The sequence below is a fragment of the Nuphar pumila genome, chromosome 5 (assembly GCF_984573655.1).
Source record: "Nuphar pumila chromosome 5, dmNupPumi1.hap1.1, whole genome shotgun sequence".
NCBI classification, from domain to species: Eukaryota; Viridiplantae; Streptophyta; class Magnoliopsida; order Nymphaeales; family Nymphaeaceae; genus Nuphar; species Nuphar pumila.
Window position 1 is genome coordinate 100,293,882 of NC_143253.1, and position 6,000 is coordinate 100,299,881.

The following is a 6,000-nucleotide window of genomic DNA, read 5'->3' on the forward strand; positions in this document are numbered from 1 at the left end:
GAATTTCACATAAATAAAGATAATTCTTGGCGGGTTTGGTAGTTTGATATCTGGAGTTTACCCATGATGATCTTTTTGCACTCTTTAGAGATATAGAGATTGAGCTTTCTTGGGGTTTGGCGAGAATTTTATCATATTAGCCTTCAACTCGTTGATGTTTTGATTTTCCCTGGAAGAACACGTCACATGCTCCTTCAACTTGAAGATGATCTAAGTCTTCTTTAGTCCCAAGAACTAGATTGATAAAATTGTCTCATTGGATTGAAAATCTTTTTATGATAACAGTGATCAAATATCTTTTAGGGATTGGCGGGAGGTTCATCGCATTAGCCTTCAACTTGATGATGATTTAAACTTTTCCTGAAAGGACACATCACATACTCCTTCAACTCGAAGTTGATTTGAGTCTTCTTTGGCCTTGGGGGTCTAACTCATGATCAGTCTTCATCTTGATGATGATTGAGAGATCCCTTTTTTAGATAATTAATTATATCTTGAATGTTTGAAGAAAAATCTTTTTTTATCAACCATGATATTTTTGCTGCCTTATTACCAAAAGAATGGTCTTTAAAAATGTGCCATAGTTATGATCAATATCAGTTCACTTATGACTTTTCAACATCATTGAATTTTCCTTTACCCGTCATATCGAGGATTTTTCTTTATCTTTTTGGTTGACCAACTGAAAATCTTGAATTTTATTCTTTTTTTGCAAAAGTTTTGTCTTTTTGGAAGGAATAATGAACGTAATTTGAGGTAAATATTTATGGTATAAAAGTTTTGAGATCAATAACTAATTTTGATAGCAAATTGGCAAATTTTCTTGAAATCCTTGGTTAAAGAGATTACTTGACATCGAGTTGTCACATCTGTGGGATTCTAGAGGAAAGTCCAACATGAGGCTCAATTTTGAAGGTAAATATAATATGAAGTTGGAATTCTAAAGGTAAGTCCTAGCACAATGCTGAATTTTGAAGGTAAGTCTAACAAATAAGTTGGTTTTGAAAGGACGTCCGAGTCAGAACTCGGATCCTGTAAGAAAAAATGGGAAATTTGAGTCGGAACTCAAATCTTCAAAGGAAAACTCGAAATTTCATATTTGAAGGAAAGAAAATTTGACTCAGAACTCGAATATCTAAAGAAAAAACTAAACCAATTAGGGTTTTAAAGAAAAAAAATTTGAGTCAGAACTCGAATCCCAAAGGAAAATTAAATCAATTAGGTTTTAAAGGAAAGAAAAATTGAGTCAGAACTTGAATCCCAAAGAAAAATTAAACCGATTGAGGTTTTAAGGAAAGAAAATTCGAGTCAGAACTCGAATCCCAAAGGCAACCAAAAAATTTAAGTCAAAACTCAAATCTTTAAAGGAAAACTAGACCAGTGTGGACTGAGTTTGGAAATGTTGACCAGCAAAAACTAGATTTAGGAAAAGGCACAACCCAAAGGTTGATTTTGGCATGACCAATGAAAAAGGTTTTAATAAAAGACTCGACGCGAAGGTCGAATTTGGAAAAGACTGGTGTTTTGAAAAGTGCTTGTTGATTATGATGGGAGATTTTTAATCTTCACCCTCACGATGACTTGGACAATTGTCGGGTCTCAGGAATTATCTCTTATCCTGAATGAGTAACAAATTTGATGCAAATTAATACAAATGGATGTAAATGAATGGTGAAAGATTTTGTTTGATCCTGCCTACATACAAGACATTTTGAGGTAAAAACAAATTTTTAAAAGATGCTCTAGTGTGACTGGGGAGTAAGACATTGAACAAAAGGATAAATAATTGATATTTAACAAACGCTCTCTGAGGGTAACAAGGTAACAAACTTCTTGATCGATTTGAGAGGCACTCTAAAAGCGGTTACTCTTCGCAAAAAGACATGTTGCTGTAAACATCCCAAATTTTCACTCACCTTCCTGACATCTCCACCAATAATCACATTTTGGTTCTTTGAAGGGCAAAATTGTCATTTTCTGAGTTTAGACCTTGCAGAAAGTCCAAAATTTCATTCCTAAGTCTCAAAAATTCTATATTTAGTCTCAGAAATATCTTCAAACTGCAAATCTTCAAAATTCTACTCTTGACAAGAAGTTAGAATTTCCCATTCCTGATTCAGAGTAGTATTTCTTGAAACATGTCTTTGCATAGCATTGCACAAACATTTCATATCATTTCATTGCACAACATGTTATTTTGAGATCCAGAACTCCTGATTTTCAAAATTATCAATCCATATTCAAGTTTTAAATATTTTAAAATTGATTCCAAATCCCTGGGTTTTTCAAAATAGTCAGTTTCCCTCGTCTTAACTCCCAGGACGCCGAATTACAAAAGTTTTCTAAAAAAAAAAACAATCTGGATGGTTTTTTATATTGATTTTGAAATTTCGTTAGTTGGAAATAAGGGGACACAACTTTATATGGAGAAGATTTTATTTCAAACTTTTGCAAAAAGGCTTTAAATTTCTTTATAAAATCTCTACATCTTTTTATTTTGCCCTGAAGGACCATTTTCTTCTAAATTTTTGAAATCAAGCCAATTCTTACTTCGTATTTTCCAAACTAACCTACTATTATAAAAATCTCAAAAAAAAAAAATTATTTACTTTGAATTTGCTTTTATTTCAAATAAATGACACGGGACCCACCCTAAGGTGGTGTCACACTCAAATTCCTAGGCATTTCTCTTATTTTCATGTGGGATTCACCCCGAGGTTTTGCAAATTTATAATTCTTTTCTTTAACTTTTTTTATTTATTTATCTTATAAAAAAATAAAGTAGGCCCACACATGGGTGGTGCCCCACTAGAGCTCCCTGCAGAAAAAAAAACAAACAAAAATAAACTTTATTTCAAAAGGATTTTAAAGCTGGCTGAGGTGGCATTTCCCTAAAACCTCCCATTTATTTCGTCTCACTATTTATTTTTTTATTATTTTATTTTTTTTAAAAGCAGCCTTAGATGGCGCCACAACCAAACCTTCCTAAAATGTTCATTTTACCTAAACTTTAGGTAAATGAACCAAAATTTTAAAAGTCATAAGATTCGTCCCCTTTTAAAAACGGCGAATTTTCAAAATCAATCAAATTTCAGTTTCAAAAATTTCAAAAACTGTAACGGAACCTCGAAAGGAAAACTGCAATTTTTTTTTAGAAAGAAGCTCAAAACCTTTAAAAGAGGACATTTAGTTGGAAAGAAAGGGGCCTGGCCGATTGATTTTTTATCTTTTGTTCTTATCGCAGGTACCCTCTTCTCTGCCGTGGAGTCTTTCCCCTTTTGGATTCTGTCCCTTCCATCCAGAGTGAAAACCTTCAAGCCCTTCTACTCTTGAGGATCCACAAGGCCTTCCTATTTCCTTCAGCCTAGTAGAAGAGGATCAGCCTCTTTATCGCTAGTTACAGGAGATTCCCAAGGCCTTCTTCCCATTTCCTTCAGCCCAGTAGAAGAGGATTGACCCCTTACTTGTTGCATACAGGGTCATTTGGTGCAGGGGATCTACAAGGTAACATGTGGTTACGTTTTATCATCCCTTCGTTTTCTTTTACTAAATCAAAACCCTGTTGCAGTAGGTTAGCTGGAGTTGATGTAAGATGAAGGGCCATTTAGTGCCTCATTTTCAGCATAATAGAGGAATTTGTGATGGATAGTTGGGAAGTTTCCTTATTGAGGCTAAATGGATGAGATGGTTCATCCTCTTCATGGACCAAACCCCCATTTCAGTAGCCTCTATACATTCAACCACCATTGTTATTCATTTTTTTTTTTTGATTTTTTCTTTGTTATGTACTTTACCTACAACCTATCTACTGTTGCATTTCATCTTATAAATTTGATAGCCTCATTATCACACGCTGTGTGGGTATGCCCACAACCCCTTCATCGATACAGAGTATTCAACATGAGAGGCATTTCCTCTGAATGTTCAGTGTAATTTGGTTCTTAAGGCTGATTACTCAATAAACGATTGTCTATGGTTTTGTTTTGATTAACTAATAGGTTTCAAGATGTTGATATTTGATCTGCTTTCATTCTATATACATCTGAAGAGTTGTATTAACATTGATTAGCAATATGTTTGAGGGGTATTTATCAGCATCCATAGCTGATAGCCTTGATTGGTTAAATAAATCTGAGTTGCAGTAACTCAAATAATGTGAATACAGTAAACATGTGGTTTAATTTTATTTTTGTTTTTTAGTAAGTCTATTGCAAATTTTGCTGTAACTTAGCCTGTTATGATTAAAGTTGGATTGTTTTGAGAGATTCATCTGTTTGCTATTCCCCTAATGATGAGTTATCTTTTATTTTTGCTACATCATATGTAGCATTTGGATAGGATATAGTTATATACGTGCTTCCATCTACTATGTAAATACATGTACTGCACGTTGTGAGTGTCATTTATGTATATACAATACACAGATATGCAATCTATGATGCTAGTTCATTGTTAGTATTCTTTGATATAGTTGATTAATTCTAAACATTTGAACTCTTAATAACATGCAGCCTACCTAGTAATGCTTGTACAATATACGTTTTATCACCTATTGCATACTTTTATTTGTGTTTTGCTGAACCATTGTGTTCCTGTTACCTGTCAAATCCCTGTTTTGGTTGCATAAATCAAGAGAACCTGTTGTAGATAAGAATACAGGTCTTTCTAAGATTAAACCTGTCATAAATAGGGATATATAGGTAGATATTGCAGTTTCCAGTATTATAAAATATTTCTTGTTTATGAACCATCTTAATATCAGTTCACAGAAGATGGTTCATGTGAATTACACTCAGCAGCCACTCACGCATACCATATTGCCTAACATTTCTCGGTTATTAATCATCTCACCTAGTATTTCCTGCACTTACTGCAAATTTCAGTTGTGTTGTCTTCACCATACTTTGTTATTATTATCCCATACACATCATCCTTATCTCATATATATACATATACAAGGGCGTCTATGTTTAGTTATATTCAATACCTATCAATTTCATTACACATTTTGGCTACTACACAAGTTGTCCATGTATACCAAATATTCACAGCACCACTGCCCTATTTGTTCACATTGTCATATGGCACTAATGCTCATCTACAACTACTCTTCCCCTGTACACTTTAGCCACAACTCACCCATTGACAAAGCTACCTAAATTCAGCATAAATTTTCTGTAGATCATTAACCTTTTGCACAGTAATCTCCATTATGTATAGCACATTCAAGTAGATATCCTTTTATGTAGATATCCATTACATTTTAGTCATGTGTTGCCTTTTCCTCTACAGTTAAATATATTCCCTATTACATTCATGCATTCCACAACATATTTGCATATTCCCAGCATATCATTTCAGACTACATTTATCCATTACCTATGGAAATTCAATTATTATGCATATTTTCCCATTATAAGCACACACACACACACACACACACACATATATATATATATATATATATATATATATATATATATATATATATATATATATATATATATATATATATATATATATATATATATATATATATATATATATATATATATATGGATCTCTTCATTTACATTTGTTTTCATGTATAAGCATTTAGGTAGATATTTTCTCCTGTAAATACATCTCCATTATCACATTTCATTTAGCATAAATATACATATATTTCTCATTTACGTTTAAACGTGGTGCCTAGATATTATCATAGGCATTTCAGTCATGTTTTAGCCATTATATTGTATATTTCTATTATAATTCATGTGTAATTACTTAGGTATTGTCATTAATGTGAAATTTGCAAATCTCTCTTTTGTATGTCGTATTTCTCGTACTAATTCTCATTTGCAGGGAATATCTGGAAGATGCTGATTCCTTGGTTCCATACATTTTTTAGCTTTATGCCAGCAATGTAACAATCAAATGTAAACTTTGGAATAATATTTATTTTTCTGCTTAGATTAAGATGCATCTCATATAGTTTGAGTTTCTGCAATATCCTGA